This window comes from Myxine glutinosa, chromosome 1 (genome assembly GCF_964187855.1).
Source record: "Myxine glutinosa chromosome 1, kmMyxGlut1.1, whole genome shotgun sequence".
In the NCBI taxonomy this organism is placed as follows: domain Eukaryota; kingdom Metazoa; phylum Chordata; class Myxini; order Myxiniformes; family Myxinidae; genus Myxine; species Myxine glutinosa.
Window position 1 is genome coordinate 192,706 of NC_136261.1, and position 17,768 is coordinate 210,473.

Consider the following 17,768-nt stretch of genomic DNA (forward strand, 5'->3'; position numbering starts at 1 on the left):
ATTTCGTTCTATAAACGGCAACTTTCATCGGATTTTCTTCCCGTTTTTTTTCAACCGAGTCTAAAACTATGTTAGCGACTGTGAAAAATGAAATGATTTATCGAATTTGATTTGAAATAAAACTGGGGGAGAGCAAGACACCACGGGCCTACAAAACAGGACTCAAAGCTATGCGAGTTAATAAAATGGTGGATATTTGTTTATAGCCACTCCCAGAATGGGTGGAGCTATGGGTGGAGCTACTCTGCAAACCGAGTAAGCCACACCCCGGACAGACACCCAACAGATAGACAGACAGACAGACAGAATCATCTACGGCTATTATAATATAGATATGACTCGCACCGTACATACCTCCTTCTAGTTCTTGTCTTGGTATATTCACTCATTCTCACCCTCGCACAGGTAATTATCACGACTGAATCCTCTCAGCACCCCCAAATGGCGTCTGCTTTGCCTCGTGTCCCGTCCAACTCCAAACGATCTTCGACACTCGTGGCGGGGACGTGATGACGTCACTGCGTTTACCGCCTTAAGAACGCAATTTTTTATAAGTTCATATTTTCCATACCTCGGTCAATATTTATCCGATTTTCGCCACATAAAGGTTGTCCATAAAGGTTCCTTTCCACCACAAGTAACCCGATGCAATAATCGAAAACCGATTCCAAAATGGCCCCTCGCTACGATTTGCCACGATCAACATATTATTTTCACGTACTTAAAATGGACGGATTTTTACCAAATAAAATATCCCATTCGATGCACGAATGTCATTTTTGCGGCAAAAGTGGAAACAGATTCTAATTTGGAAATAAAACAAAGGCGTGCACGATGGAACGAAATCTCCTCGGAACCGAAATTCGTGCCGCGGAACGTGGTGACGTCATCGCGCTTTACACTCAAACGACCTATTTTATATAAGTTCATATTTTGGATAACTCGGTCAAACTTTGCCCATTCTTCTCCAAATAAAGGTTGCCGTTATCCACAGATACCCCTGTAACCTCCTAGAGGCGAAGTCAGGATGAATTTCGCAAAAAATAAAGTCCTTCAGCGACGAAAATTTAACATGGGGCTTTCCTATGTAACTTTACCCCGAGGTAATTCCACCAAAAATCCCCGAAATTTCGCGGGTCCCATTCTATTGAGTGTTAAGCTAATCTAGCGACTGCAAAATCTGAAAACAGAATTAAGATCCGAGTCCCCGTTCACTCTCGAGGGCCTCCAAGAGCAAATCGCATATATTTCTAATGAAAAAACCCCGGAGTTCCTAAATTCCAAATCCCATGCCATCCGATGTCAATCCATATATCTATACCTCACTACGAACGTTATGCATCTAATGATAAGCATTAAAACCATCAAAAAATATTTTGTGACCACTTTATTTAACAAAATGAGGTGCGGCCTAACTTCTAGTCAAGACCACGGCCCGAGCACGATTCCTTCACTCGACGATAACTTCGACAATATAAGTCGCACAAATTCGTAACATACCTTTTTCTTGTCGCGGTATACTCACGCTTCTGGACGCAGTGTGGAAAAAGAGGGATTCTGACTTAAACCGCGTTCAGAGGGTAGCTTCGCGCCGCTGGCTACTCAGCCAGACGCACGCGCCAAGTGTCTGAACCCGCGGTTCCTCCCGTACTGAGCGGGGTTGCTATCCCGGCGACAATAGCATCAGTAGGGTAACGACCTGTCTCACGACGGTCTAAACCCAGCTCACGTTCCCTGTTAGTGGGTGAACAATCCAACGCTTGGCGAATTCTGCTTCGCAATGATAGGAAGAGCCGACATCGAAGGATCAAAAAGCGACGTCGCTATGGACGCTTGGCCGCCACAAGCCAGTTATCCCTGTGGTAACTTTTCTGACACCTCTTGCTTAAAACCCAAAAAGTCAAAAGGATCGCGAGGCCACGCTTTCACGGTCTGTATTCGTACTGAAAATCAAGATCAAGCGAGCTTTCGCCCTTCTGCTCCACGGGAGGTTTCCGTCCTCCCTGAGCTCGCCTTAGGACACCTGCATTACCGTTTGACAGGCGTACCGCCCCAGTCAAACTCCCCGCCCGGAACTGTCCCCGGAGCGGGTCGCACGGGTCGCTGTCCGACGTGACGCGCGCCCGTTAAGACGCGCGCCTCGCGCGGCCGAGCCCTGGGCTTCGCACCAGAAATGCGGGACCCCCCGACCAGGGGGCCCGCACTTCCCGTCTCACCGGGTTGGTAAAGGAACGGTAAGAGTAGTGGTATTTCACCGGCGGCTCTGCATCGGCGACGCCGCGCGCCCCGCACCCCTCGCGGGGCCGGACGTCGCGGGCCCCGGCAGGCCTCCCACTTATTCTACACCTCTCAAGTCCCTTCACAGAGTCGGGCTAGAGTCAAGCTCAAAAGGGTCTTCTTTCCCCGCTGATTCCGCCAAGCCCGTTCCCTTGGCTGTGGTTTCGCTGGATAGTAGATAGGGACAGTGGGAATCTCGTTCATCCATTCATGCGCGTCACTAGTTAGATGACGAGGCATTTGGCTACCAATAGGCAAAGGAGCTTTCAGGTCGCTTCAACTACTTTTTCCGTTTACGGTGTGGACTCCACCATCATCTGCGCCCACCGTGGGCGGGTCAACGACCCTTGTCTCCCTGTGAGACCGCTCACCCATTTCATAAGGGTCCCGGGGCACAATAAATAAATTCCGAAAACGACGAAAGAAACTTTAACCAAAAAACCCCAACTCAAAAAGCCCCTCCACAGAAAAATATTGCAAGGGGGTTCTGCGGCTCACGGGGCTCCCTGGTACCCCTAGGGCAGACCATTCCTGGCAACATCTGAGGGGAATCCGGGACAAAATGAAAAAAGGAAAAAAAATGGTTAAAGAAACTTTAATCAAAATCAAAATCATAACTCGTCCCTCCAATTGCCAAAATAAAACAACGCAGCGCCCTCAAGGGTACCCGCCCACCCGACGCCGCGGGCAGCGTAGTGTGGAATGTTTAAAGGCTCGGAACGCCTTCATGGTACTCTCCACCACTTTAACCGTAATCAGCTGGAGGTCCCCGAAGGTAAGGCCGAGGTCACGGAGAATGGACGCCGACTCCGGCGCCCAAACTCCGCGCCAATTGAGAGTGATGGTCGACACTCTTGGCGGGCAATGAGTGCGGAGCCTGCCACTAACCCACTGGTGTACATCGGCCACATTGTAGTAGCGTCGCTTCCGGAAGTGCTCGGACGTCAACGCAAGGGTGTCGCTCATGATTTGTGCGTCTAGCACCACGGCAAGCCCACCTTTCGCAGCTACAAGGTCTGGCTTCCTCAAACCCGCTGCAGTGGGAATGCCGGGCTCAACTAGAACCTCGTACCCACGCTGCCGGAGCCGACCGCACACGAAACGACATACGTCGTCATGCCGCCGCACTCTAACAGCGTGAGTACGGATGCACGCCTGGGAGACATGAGACAGTGTCTCCTTCGCCACGCAACCCGCATCACACCACCGACTTGGAGCATCCAATGGCCTGCCGCGATTCGAGCAGGATCCAGTGGGGAGCAAATTGCCCCGCACCTTCACCGACTCGATATATGCTCTGCCTGACTGAAGACGAGTCTGGTTGAGCACCCAGCCCTGAGGCTGGGGAACTCGGCTCGCCTCAGCCAGGCCACGGCCATCGACTGTCGCGTGCAACAGCCGAGCCGTGAGAGCATCCGCCTGTTTGACAGACCTTGGATACTCCTCCCCGTAATGCACATTGCATGTGCTCCGGAGCCTTATCCAGTCCCCCACGCTTGTCCGGAAGATGGCTTTCAGATAGGGACTATCCGAGCGCTCCAGCCCTCGCAGCCGACGCTCACGCAGAATTGGAATCGACGTACGAAACTGGGTCAAACCCAGTCCGCCATCTGCGGCTCTGGCATGAAAGAAGGGCACCGGAGTGTCCCTCGGAAGTCTCAGCCAGAGACGCACATGGTGGCGCACTTGCCGATCCAACCTGCGGAGCGTGCCTGTCCGGGCTATCCCCAGCACCAGCTCGTGCTGGAGCTCGGGCATCAAATTCTCCCGCAGCATTGCCATTCGTTGCTGTGGCTTCAAAGGTGCTCGTCGCAAGTTCACAAGTCCCTCCTCAAGGGACGCCCCGTATGCCGGAGCAATTCCCCTGGGGAGGAACTTGATCCCAAGGTACTTCAAATCATCAGCCGCCGTGCACGGCCGAATCTCCCTCTCACCCATAGTGAACTTCCGCATCGCGTCGACAAGATAACGCTTGTTGGCGCCGTCGATCACGATGTTCAGGGTGATGGATTTCGCATAGTTTATCTCCAGGCCTGCCTGCGCTAGTAGTGCATGCGCAGCAGTCATTGAGGACTGGATCCCGGCCGGTGTTCTGGCACACAGGATCAGGTCGTCGGCAAAGGCCAAGGCCTGGATGTTTTCACCTCCAAGCCTTACCCCCACTCCCTCCGGCAAGTTTCTCAGAACCTCATCGAGGACACTGTTAAACAAGATCGGAGAGAGTGGGTCGCCCTGCTTCACACCTCGAGTCATTTCAAGCTGGCCAGCACCGTAACAACTTATAATGGTCAAACAGTCCTTGTGCGACCCACTAGGATAGCGAAGCAACGGGGGCGGAGCCCCCATCGCTCTTGCTGCCCGAAGGATCGCTCTGTGGTTGACGGAGTCGAAAGCTTTCGACACATCCAGCACAGCGAGGCATAGGGGACAGAGGTTGCGCGTAGCATCCCACAGAATGCCGTCAAGAATATTGACATTCTCTGCGCAACCATCCCCCCGCCTAAATGCACGCTGCGCCGGATGGAGGTCAAAAGCCCCCGACAACCGCCTGGCGAGTATCTTATGGTGCAGTCGCACTAGATAACTGCTCATTGTTATCGGCCGGAACTGAGATGGATGTTTGGGGCTGGATGTCTTGGGGATCAACACCGTCTTATGTCTTTTCAGACAGCGGGGAAGACACCCACAAAACACCCAAAGGTTGAACATCTTACACAAGCAGGCATCTGAAATCGCCTTCACCAGTCTGCTGGAGATCCCATCTACCCCCAGGGCCCCGTGCCTGAGGGAGCCTTTGCCCCATTGGACCTCCTGCAGACTGATGGGACGAACCAGATCCCAGTGGTTGTGTCACAACCCTGACTCGTCTGCGATCTGGATACGATCCCCCCCCCAAAGACCGCCCTCCAGAAAGCAACCATCTGATCACCATCAAGGTCATCGTCACCCCTTCCGGCCCACGTGCCTGCAATGCACTATTTCACGCAGCGACCTGGATTTAAACTATGAAGCCTTTGCACAGCGGCACAATGGGTTTGTCGAGCAGCTTTGGGAGAACCCTTCTGCCTCAACCTCTCGGCTCGAGCCGTACCGGGTCGCCTTTCAAGCCCCCCTCCTCGGCCATCCCCGCGAGCTCCACCTCACATTGGCACGAGAGCCGCCCCCGGGTATGCCACCATGATGTCCAATGCCACCAGTGCGTACGCTCGACAACATACGGTCGGCGAAGGCCTCGAGCTCCGCTTTGAGGTCCCCCCCAGATATCTCCCCCAGGCGGCAAATGAGTTGGTCCAAGCTATGCTCTTCCCAATCATCACCGCCCAGGGGCAGTCTCTGGAGGAAGACTCTCATCTCCTCCCTCCATCGAGTTTCTTCCACCTCATTCAACGTTTCGGTCTCCACCTCCAGGCCAGGTGACCCCCCTCCAGGGATCGGGCCAGGCGACAAGTCACCAGGCCCGGCCCCCGGAGAGGAACCCACCATTTCCTCCACTGACCGACGGCCACGTGGTGGGCGTACACGTTTCGGCCGAGGGCGCGGTTGTTGGGTTGACTCTACAAGGAGTCGCTGCACCAACTCCTTGTAGGCCTGCGCCCTCCGCTTTCCTTTGATGGCCTCGAGGGATCGGCCAGGGACTTTATCCAGCAGTCCTTGGTTAAAAAACCGACAGCCCTGCTGGATCAGCCGGACCTCCTCGAGGGCCATCATGTGTTCCTCCTCGGGGTCCCACCGCGCCTTCCCCCTTGCGGGAAGATGACGCTCGTGGAACTCCCGAGGGTGTTTGGCACGAGCGTGCACTCCAAGACCAATCTTCGTTCCGAACTCCCTGCCACATTCCACACACGCAAACACCGCGCGTCCCGCACCCCTCGCGGGGCCGGACGTCGCGGGCCCCGGCGGGCCTCCCACTTATTCTACGCCTCTCAAGTCCCTTCACAGAGTCGGGCTAGAGTCGAGCTCAAAAGGGTCTTCTTTCCCCGCTGATTCCGCCAAGCCCGTTCCCTTGGCTGTGGTTTCGCTGGATAGTAGATAGGGACAGTGGGAATCTCGTTCATCCATTCATGCGCGTCACTAGTTAGATGACGAGGCATTTGGCTACCAATAGGCAAAGGAGCTTTCAGGTCGCTTCAACTACTTTTTCCGTTTACTGTGTGGACTCCACCATCATCTGCGCCCACCGTGGGCGGGTCAACGACCCTCGTCTCCCTGTGAGACCGCTCACCCATTTCATAAGGGTACCGGGGCACAATAAATAAATTCCGAAAACGACGAAAGAAACTTTAACCAAAAAACTCCAACTCAAAAAGCCCCTCCACAGAAAAATATTGCAAGGGGGTTCTGCGGCTCACGGGGCTCCCTGGTACCCCCAGGGCAGCCCATTCCTGGCAACATCTGAGGGGAATCCGGGACAAAATGAAAAAAGGAAGAAAAATGGTTAAAGAAACTTTAATCATAATCAAAATCATAACTTGTCCCTCCAATTGCCAAAATAAAACAACACAGCGACCTCAAGGGTACCCGCCCACCCGACGCCGCGGGCAGCGTAGTGTGGAATGTTTAAAGGCTCGGAACACCTTCATGGTACTCTCCACCACTTTAACCGTAATCAGCTGGAGGTCCCCGAAGGTAAGGCCTAGGTCACGGAGAATGGACGCCGACTCCGGCGCCCAAACTCCGCGCCAATTGAGAGTGATGGTCGACACTCTTGGCGGGCAATGAGTGCGGAGCCTGCCGCTAACCCACTGGTGTACATCGGCCACATTGTAGTAGCGTCGCTTCCGGAAGTGCTCGGACGTCAACGCAAGGGTGTCGCTCATGATTTGTGCGTCTGGCACCACGGCAAGCCCACCTTTCGCAGCTACAAGGTCTGGCTTCCTCAAACCCGCTGCAGTGGGAATGCCGGGCTCAACTAGAACCTCGTACCCACGCTGCCGGAGCCGACCGCACACAAAACGACATAAGTCGTCATGCCGCCGCACTCTAACAGCGTGAGTACGGATGCACGCCTGGGAGACATGAGACAGTGTCTCCTTCGCCACGCAACCCGCATCACACCAACGACTTGGAGCATCCAATGGCCTGCCGCGATTCGAGCAGGATCCAGTGGGGAGCAAATTGCCCCGCACCTTCACCGACTCGATATATGCTCTGCCTGACTGAAGACGAGTCTGGTTGAGCACCCAGCCCTGAGGCTGGGGAACTCGGCTCGCCTCAGCCAGGCCACGGCCATCGACTGTCGCGTGCAACAGCCGAGCCGTGAGAGCATCCGCCTGTTTGACAGACCTTGGATACTCCCCCCCCCCCCCCGTAATGCACATTGCATGTGCTCCGGAGCCTTATCCAGTCCCCCACGCTTGTCCGGAAGATGGCTTTCAGATAGGGACTATCTGAGCGCTCCAGCCCTCGCAGCCGACGCTCACGCAGAATTGGAATCGACGTACGAAACTGGGTCAAACCCAGTCCGCCATCTGCGGCTCTGGCATGAAAGAAGGGCACCGGAGTGTCCCTCGGAAGTCTCAGCCAGAGACGCACATTGTGGCGCACTTGCCGATCCAACCTGCGGAGCGTGCCTGTCCGGGCTATCCCCAGCACCAGCTCGTGCTGGAGCTCGGGCATCAAATTCTCCCGCAGCATTGCCATTCGTTGCTGTGGCTTCAAAGGTGCTCGTCGCAAGTTCACAAGTCCCTCCTCAAGGGACGCCCCGTATGCCGGAGCAATTCCCCTGGGGAGGAACTTGATCCCAAGGTACTTCAAATCATCAGCCGCCGTGCACGGCCGAATCTCCCTCTCACCCATAGTGAACTTCCGCATCGCGTCGACAAGATAACGCTTGTTGGCGCCGTCGATCACGATGTTCAGGGTGAGGGATTTCGCATAGTTTATCTCCAGGCCTGCCTGCGCTAGTAGTGCATGCGCAGCAGTCATTGAGGACTGGATCCCGGCCGGTGTTCTGGCACACAGGATCAGGTCGTCGGCAAAGGCCAAGGCCTGGATGTTTTCACCTCCAAGCCTTACCCCCACTCCCTCCGGCAAGTTTCTCAGAACCTCATCGAGGACACTGTTAAACAAGATCGGAGAGAGTGGGTCGCCCTGCTTCACACCTCGAGTCATTTCAAGCTGGCCAGCACCGTAATAACTTATGATGGTCAAACAGTCCTTGTACGACCCACTAGGATAGCGAAGCAACGGGGGCGGAGCCCCCATCGCTCTTGCTGCCCGAAGGATCGCTCCGTGGTTGACGGAGTCGAAAGCCTTCGACACATCCAGCACAGCGAGGCATAGGGGAGAGAGGTTGCGCGTAGCATCCCACAGAATGCCGTCAAGAATATTGACATTCTCTGCGCAACCATCCCCCCGCCTAAACGCACGCTGCGCCGGATGGAGGTCAAAAGCCCCCGACAACCGCCTGGCAAGTATCTTATGGTGCAGTCGCACTAGATAACTGCTCATTGTTATCGGCCGGAACTGAGATGGATGTTCGGGGCTGGATGTCTTGGGGATCAACACCGTCTTATGTCTTTTCAGACAGCGGGGAAGACACCCACAAAACACCCAAAGGTTGAACATCTTACACAAGCAGGCATCTGGAATCGCCTTCACCAGTCTGCTGGAGATCCCGTCTACCCCCAGGGCCCCGTGCCTGAGGGAGCCTTTGCCCCATTGGACCTCCTGCAGACTGATGGGACGAACCAGATCCCACTGGTTGTGTCACAACCCTGACTCGTCTGCGATCTGGATACGATCCCCCCCCAAAGACCGCCCTCCAGAAAGCAACCATCTGATCACCATCAAGGTCATCGTCACCCCTTCCGGCCCACGTGCCTGCAATGCACTATTTTGCGCAGCGACCTGGATTTAAACTATGAAGCCTTTGCACAGCGGCACAATGGGTTTGTCGAGCAGCTTTGGGAGAACCCTTCTGCCTCAACCTCTCGGCTCGAGCCGTACCGGGTCGCCTTTCAAGCCCCCCTCCTCGGCCATCCCCGCGAGCTCCACCTCACGTTGGCACGAGAGCCGCCCCCGGGTATGCCACCACGATGTCCAACGCCACCAGTGCGTACGCTCGACAACATACGGTCGGCGAAGGCCTCGAGCTCCGCTTTGAGGTCCCCCCCAGATATCTCCCCCAGGCGGCAAATGAGTTGGTCCAAGCTATGCTCTTCCCAATCATCACCGCCCAGGGGCAGTCTCTGGAGGAAGACTCTCATCTCCTCCCTCCATCGAGTTTCTTCCACCTCAATCAACGTTTCGGTCTCCACCTCCAGGCCAGGTGACCCCCCCCCCCAGGGATCGGGCCAGGCGACAAGTCACCAGGCCCGGCCCCCGGAGAGGAACCCACCATTTCCTCCCCTGACCGACGGCCACGTGGTGGGCGTACACGTTTCGGCCGAGGGCGCGGTTGTTGGGTTGACTCTACAAGGAGTCGCTGCACCAACTCCTTGTAGGCCTGCGCCCTCCGCTTTCCTTTGATGGCCTCGAGGGATCGGCCAGGGACTTTATCCAGCAGTCCTTGGTTAAAAAACCGACAGCCCTGCTGGATCAGCCGGACCTCCTCGAGGGCCATCATGTGTTCCTCCTCGGGGTCCCACCGCACCTTCCCCCTTGCGGGAAGATGACGCTCGTGGAACTCCCGAGGGTGTTTGGCACGAGCGTGCACTCCAAGACCAATCTTCGTTCCGAACTCCCTGCCACATTCCACACACGCAAACACCGCGCGTCCCGCACCCCTCGCGGGGCCGGACGTCGCGGGCCCCGGCGGGCCTCCCACTTATTCTACGCCTCTCAAGTCCCTTCACAGAGTCGGGCTAGAGTCGAGCTCAAAAGGGTCTTCTATCCCCGCTGATTCCGCCAAGCCCGTTCCCTTGGCTGTGGTTTCGCTGGATAGTAGATAGGGACAGTGGGAATCTCGTTCATCCATTCATGCGCGTCACTAGTTAGATGACGAGGCATTTGGCTACCAATAGGCAAAGGAGCTTTCAGGTCGCTTCAACTACTTTTTCCGTTTACTGTGTGGACTCCACCATCATCTGCGCCCACCGTGGGCGGGTCAACGACCCTCGTCTCCCTGTGAGACCGCTCACCCATTTCATAACGGTACCGGGGCACAATAAATAAATTCCGAAAACGACGAAAGAAACTTTAACCAAAAAACCCCAACTCAAAAAGCCCCTCCACAGAAAAATATTGCAAGGGGGTTCTGCGGCTCATGGGGCTCCCTGGTACCCCCAGGGCAGCCCATTCCTGGCAACATCTGAAGGGAATCCGGGACAAAATGAAAAAAGGAAGAAAAATGGTTAAAGAAACTTTAATCATAATCAAAATCATAACTTGTCCCTCCAATTGCCAAAATAAAACAACGCAGCGCCCTCAAGGGTACCCGCCCACCCGACGCCGCAGGCAGCGTAGTGTGGAATGTTTAAAGGCTTGGAACGCCTTCATGGTACTCTCCACCACTTTAACCGTAATCAGCTGGAGGTCCCCGAAGGTAAGGCCTAGGTCACGGAGAATGGACGCAGACTCCGGCGCCCAAACTCCGCGCCAATTGAGAGTGATGGTCGACACTCTTGGCGGGCAATGAGTGCGGAGCCTGCCGCTAACCCACTGGTGTACATCGGCCACATTGTAGTAGCGTCGCTTCCGGAAGTGCTCGGACGTCAACGCAAGGGTGTCGCTCATGATTTGTGCGTCTGGCACCACGGCAAGCCCACCTTTCGCAGCTACAAGGTCTGGCTTCCTCAAACCCTCTGCAGTGGGAATGCCGGGCTCAACTAGAACCTCGTACCCACGCTGCCGGAGCCGACCGCACACGAAACGACATACGTCGTCGTGCCGCCGCACTCTAACAGCATGAGTACGGATGCACGCCTGGGAGACATGAGACAGTGTCTCCTTCGCCACGCAACCCGCATCACACCACCGACTTGGAGCATCCAATGGCCTGCCGCGATTCGAGTGGGATCCAGTGGGGAGCAAATTGCTCCGCACCTTCACCGACTCGATATATGCTCTGCCTGACTGAAGACGAGTCTGGTTGAGCACCCAGCCCTGAGGCTGGGGAACTCGGCTCGCCTCAGCCAGGCCACGGCCATCGACTGTCGCGTGCAACAGCCGAGCCGTGACAGCATCCGCCTGTTTGACAGACCTTGGATACTCCCCCCCGTAATGCACATTGCATGTGCTCCAGAGCCTTATCCAGTCCCCCACGCTTGTCTGGAAGATGGCTTTCAGATAGGGACTATCCGAGCGCTCCAGCCCTCGCAGCCGACGCTCACGCAGAATTGGAATCGACGTACGAAACTGGGTCAGACGCAGTCCACCATCTGCGGCTCTGGCATGAAAGAAGGGCACCGGAGTGTCCCTCGGAAGTCTCAGCCAGAGACGCACATGGTGGCGCACTTGCCGATCCAACCTGCGGAGCGTACCTGTCCGGGCTATCCCCAGCACCAGCTCGTGCTGGAGCTTGGGCATCAAATTCTCCAGCAGCATTGCCATTCGTTGCTGTGGCTTCAAAGGTGCTCGTCGCAAGTTCACAAGTCCCTCCTCAAGGGACGCCCTGTAAGCCGGAGCAATTCCCCTGGAAGGAACTTGTTCCCAAGGTACTTCAAATCATCGGCCGCCGTGCACGGCCGAATCTCCCTCTCACCCATAGTGAACTTCCGCATCGCGTCGACAAGATAACGCTTGTTGGCGCCGTCGATCACGATGTTCAGGGTGAGGGATTTCGCATAGTTTATCTCCAGGCCTTCCTGCGCTAGTAGTGCATGCGCAGCAGTCATTGAGGACTGGATCCCGGCCGGTGTTCTGGCACGCAGGATCAGGTCGTCGGCAAAGGCCAAGGCCTGGATGTTTTCACCTCCAAGCCTTACCCCCACTCCCTCCGGCAAGTTTCTCAGAACCTCATCGAGGACACTGTTAAACAAGATCGGAGAGAGTGGGTCGCCCTGCTTCACACCTCGAGTCATTTCAAGCTGGCCAGCACCGTAACAACTTATGATGGTCGAACAGTCCTTGTACGACCCACTAAGATAGCGAAGCAACGGGGGCGGAGCCCCCATCGCTCTTGCTGCCCGAAGGATCGCTCCGTGGTTGACGGAGTCGAAAGCTTTCGACACATCCAGCACAGCGAGGCATAGGGGAGAGAGGTTGCGCGTAGCATCCCACAGAATGCCGTCAAGAATATTGACATTCTCCGCGCAACCATCCCCCCGCCTAAATGCACGCTGCGCCGGATGGAGGTCAAAAGCCCCCTACAACCGCCTGGCGAGTATCTTATGGTGCAGTCGCACTAGATAACTGCTCATTGTTATCGGCCGGAACTACTGAGATGGATGTTCGGGGCTGGATGTCTTGGGGATCAACACCGTCTTATGTCTTTTCAGACAGCGGGGAAGACTCCCACAAAGCAACCAAAGGTTGAACATCTTACACAAGCAGGCATCCGGAATCGCCTTCACCAGTCTGCTGGAGATCCCATCTACCCCCGGGGCCCCGTGCCTGAGGGAGCCTTTGCCCCATTGGACCTCCTGCAGACTGATGGGACGAACCAGATCCCACTGTTGTGTCACAACCCTGACTCGTCTGCGATCTGGATGCGATCCCCCCCCAAAGACCGCCCTCCAGAAAGCAACCATCTGATCACCATCAAGGTCAACGTCACCCCTTCCGGCCCACGTGCCTGCAATGCACTGTTTCGCACAGCGACCTGGGTTTAAACTATGAAGCCTTTGCACAGCAGCATAATGAGTTTGTCGAGCTGCTTTGGGAGAACCCTTCTGCCTCAACCTCTCAGCTCGAGCTGTACCGGGCGCCTTTCCAGCCCCCATCCTCGACCATCCCCGCGAGCTCCACCTCTCACGTTGGCACGGGAGCCGCCCCCGGGTATGCCACCACGTTGTCCGACGCCACCAGTGCGTACGCTCGACAACATGCGGTCGGCGAAAGCCCCAAGCTCCACTTCGAGGTCCCCCCAAGATATTTCCCCCAGGCGGCCAATGAATCGGTCCAAGCTATGCTCTTCCCAATCATCACCGCCCAGGGGCAGTCTCTGGAGGAAGACTCTCATCTCCTCCCTCCATCGAGTCTCCTCCACCTCATACAACGTTTCGGTCTCCACCTCCAGGCCAGGTGACCCCCCCCCCCCCCCCCAGGGACCAGGCCAGGTGACAAGTCACCAGGCCCAGCCACCGGAGGGGAGCCCGACACCCCCCCCCCCCAGGGATCGGCCCCCAGAGGGGAACCAGACCTCCCTCCAGGGACTGGACCAGGTGACAAGCCACCAGGCCCGGCCCCCGGAGAGGCATCCACCCTTTCCTCCACTGACCGACGGCCACGTGGTGGGTGTGCACATCTAGGCCGAGGGCGCGGTTGTTGGGTTGACTCTACAAGGAGTCGCTGCACCAACTCCTTGTAGGCCTGCGCCCTCCGCTTTCCTTTGATGGCCTCGAGGGACCGGCCAGGGACTTTCTCCAGCAGTCCTTGGTTGAAAAACCTACAGCCCTGCTGGATTAGCCGGACCTCCTCGAGAGCCATCATGTGTTCCTCCTCGGGGTCTCACCCTTGCGGGAAGATGACGCTCGTGGAACTCCCGAGGGTGTTTGGCCCGAACGTGCACTCCAAGACCAATCTTCGTTCCGAACTCCCTACCACATTCCACACACGCAAACACCGCGCGTCCCCGAGCCCCGCCTGGCTCTGGCACGATACCCTCCAGGGTAACTGCAGAGGCAGTACCTGAAATTCCAGCCATAATTCGCTCACACGAAATTTGGAGGGTAGCTCCAGGGAAAAGGGGGGTACTACCCCAGATCCCCTTTGTGCCCAGCCGCTACTTGGCACAGCTCCCAAAGGAGCTGTCCCGACTCTAGCCACGTGGAGGCGGCGGCTTTAGGCCACTTATCTTAGCTCAAATTTAGGGTCGCGACCCGCTGTTCCACGGAAAACCAGGAATCAACGCTCCGTACCTTTCCTCCAAGACAAGACTAAGAGAGTCATAGTTACTCCCGCCGTTTACCCGCGCTTCTGTGAATCTCTTCACTTTGACATTCCGAGCACTGGGCAGAAATCACATTGCGTCCACACTCGCTCACCGGCCATCGCGATGCTCTATTTTAATTAAACAGTCGGAATCCCCTTGTCTGCACCGGTTCTCGGGCGACTGTCGGTCGCCGGCCGAGGCGCACGCGCGCACCCGAGCCTCGCACCATCGCACCTTTGCCCGTCGACCGCACGCGCTAGCAGGGATCCGCCGCGAACAACAACGAGTTCACGATGCGTCGCGCCGGCGCGAGAACGCCCGCGCGAGCGGAAGGGGGCGCGGGACGCGGCGGGTCCGGGCGGACCGCGCGCGCGCCGCAGCCAGAGCGCTCCACGGGGAGGCAACGGCTCACGTTCGCAACAGAGTACCTCGCACTCCGGGACTGCCGCCGGGCCGATCCGGCCCAGGACGCCCGACGCCGACGCGCCGCGAGAGGGCGCGTGCCCACCGGCCGAAGGACGGGGCCGGGGACCCCGGAAAACCCGCACCGGCACCGGAGGAGTTTCCCGCCGCCACCCGAGGTGCACGTTAGACCCCCGACGAGACGCGCGCGGTGCCGGTCCGAGCGTCGCGCCGCCACTAGCGCCGACCGCGGCCCCGCTGGCACTGACCAAGAACCGTCGCCCCGCCGCCACCCACCCGCGGTTGCCCGCGGAGGCGCGACGGGGACGGGGAGGCTCGTGGCAGCCGGCGGAGACGCGCGACCGACAACGACGACGAGCGCAGGGGCCGGCGCGCACACAACGCGGGGCGCTCGACCAAGGACCACGACGGGAGGGACGTCCCCGGACACGGCACGGGACCAAAAAACCCCGAACGCACCGCCTGTGCCGGCGGTAGAACCCGACGCCACGCCGCGAGGCGCCGGCGGACCGGACGACGGGCCGGGAGCCCCGCGGGCCCTGGAAACGGAGGCTCGCCCTGACCGCGAGCGCGTTCCCATACACCGCTTCGCGCCCCGGCTCGACCGACCCAGCCCTCAGAGCCAATCCTTGTCCCGAAGTTACGGATCCGGCTTGCCGACTTCCCTTACCCACATTGTTCCATCGCACCAGAGGCTGTTCACCTTGGAGACCTGCTGCGGATATGGGTACGGCCCAGAGCGAGATTCAGTCATCGCACCCGGATTTTCAAGGGGCGGCGAGGGCCCGCCGGACGCCGCAGGAGCCGCGACGCTCTGCAGGGCGCGGGCCCCTATCTCGGGTAAAACCCATTCCAGGGCGCCCGTCCCTTCACGAAGAAAAGAAAACTCTTCCCGGCACCCCCGCCGCCGTCTCCAGGCGCGCTTTGCGTTACCGCAACGTTGGGAGGCCGCGACAAGCGCGAGCCGTCCCCCGACCTTTCTGCGCACTCTGGGTTCGGGGATCTGAGCCCGATTCCCTTTCGCTCGCACCGGGGCAGATGGGAGCCCATCGCCCAACATCGTCCGTAAGGCCTTCGCCCGTCACTTAGGACCGACTCACCCATGTCCAAGCGCTGTTCACATGGAACCCTTCTCCACCTCGGCCTTCAAAGTCTCTCGTTTGAATATTTGCTACTACCACCAAGATCTGCACCCGCGGCGGCTCCACCCGGGCCCGCGCCCAAGGCTTCAGCGCCACCGCGGCGGCCCTCCTACTCGTCGCGGCATAGCACACGGACATGCGCGCGCGCGTGCGCGGCGCGCCAAAGCTAAAAGCCGAGTGACCGCGTGCACGCGCACCAACGGTTACATCGCCTGCGATGGCCGGGTATAGGCCCGACGCTCGAGCGCCATCCATTTTCAGGGCCAGTTGATTCGGCAGGTGAGTCGTTACACACTCCTTAGCGGATTCCGACTTCCATGGCCACCGCCCTGCTGTCTCGACCAACCAACACCTTTTGCCAGGGCTCCGATGAGCGTTCGCGTTCGGCGCCTTAAACCGGCGTTCGGTTCATCCCGCAGCGCCAGTTCTGCTTACCAAAAGTGGCCCACTGGGCAGCTCGCATTCTTCTCTCGCGCGCCCGCCGCCCGGAGACGGCGAACGCACGCGCCCGGCTCCGAAGACGCGAGCCGGGCGTCTTACCCATTCAAAGTTTGAGAATAGGTTGAAGCCGTTTCGGCCCCAATGCCTCTCGTCAGTCGCTTTACTGGATAAAACTGCGCATCCAGCGAGGGCTCCAGCTATCCTGAGGGAAACTTCAGAGGGAACCAGCTACTAGATGGTTCGATTGGTCTTTCGCCCCTACGCCCGGGTCGTACGATCGATTTGCACGTCAGAACCGCTGCGGGCCTCCACCAGGGTTTCCCCTGGCTTCGCCCTGCCCGGGCGTAGCTCACCATCTTTCGGGTACCAACAAGTACGCTGTGGCTCCGTCCGCCTCCGCCGGCTCGCGCCGGACGGAGAGCGTAGGACGGGCCGGCGGTGCGCCTCGCCCCTGCCACGGCGGCGAGGATCCCGCCCCACGGTGGAATGAGCGTGGGCGCGAGGGACGCCCCTGCCGGCACGGGTTCGGCCACGCGCGGCGCTAAAGCGCGCCGACACGGACAACGCGGGCCCCCCGGGAGAACCCGGAAAGCACCGGCCACCGAGCGGCGCGCCCGCACCGCACGAAACGTAGCCCGCGACAACGGGACGCCTGGACCCGGCCGCGCACGCACCGCACACTTTCATTGCGCCTCCGGGGTTTCGATCGAGCCCTTCGACTCACACACATGTTAGACTCCTTGGTCCGTGTTTCAAGACTGGTCGGGTGGGATTCCGACCCTCGCCGCAGACCCCGAGCGCCGGGGACCTCACCGCCAACGCATGACGCGTCGCGCACGACGGGCAAAACGTGTGCGCGCGGGCGGAACGCCGGGGACAGACGGCCCGAGAGCCGAGAGCCCCGAAGCCTGCGACACGCCGGCCGTGCGGACGTGGAAACGGCCCCTGCCGGAGACGCGCACCGCTCCGGCACCGCACCGCGGTCGACGACGCACTGAGGACAGTTTGCCGCCAGTCGACGGCGGGGAGCGGGGCGCCCCGGACGCGCGACACACGACCCCCAAAGGAGCCGCGATCGTGGTGTCTCGCGGGCTCTCATCGTCGTCCTCGGTGTCATGCACCGAGCGCGCGCGGACACACGTCACGAGGTCGGGCTCGCTCTCATTCGAGGTCCACCGACGAGCACGCGCGCCGCACGCACGAGCTCGTGCATTTTTTTTGCTTTTTTTGTGGTTGTGTAAATTAACCCTCCCTCCTCAGAGAGGGGGAGAGCTGTTGTGGAGTTATGTGGGCCTTAATTATAGAGTGAGGGGGGGGGGGGCATCCCTTGAATAATTTGATGACCCATTGATAACTCACAGCCCTGTAGTTATCTTGCAAGGTAACTTAAGGAAAGAGTTGGTTGAGGGAAATAATTAAATAATTCTGAATACCTACTGAAACGGGGCTGTCACCCGAAATATTTGAGGAGGGTAATGTAATTTTATTTGCTAGATAGAGTTAACCCCGTA

The 17,768-nt window shown here is 58.2% G+C and overlaps 2 pseudogenes; both read right to left on the minus strand.

The window, feature by feature from the left end:
- Positions 1-1,343: 1,343 nt before the first annotated feature.
- Positions 1,344-2,413, minus strand: LOC144889989 (28S ribosomal RNA; annotated as a pseudogene).
- Positions 2,414-15,360: 12,947 nt separating this feature from the next.
- Positions 15,361-17,002, minus strand: LOC144889975 (28S ribosomal RNA; annotated as a pseudogene).
- Positions 17,003-17,768: the final 766 nt, after the last annotated feature.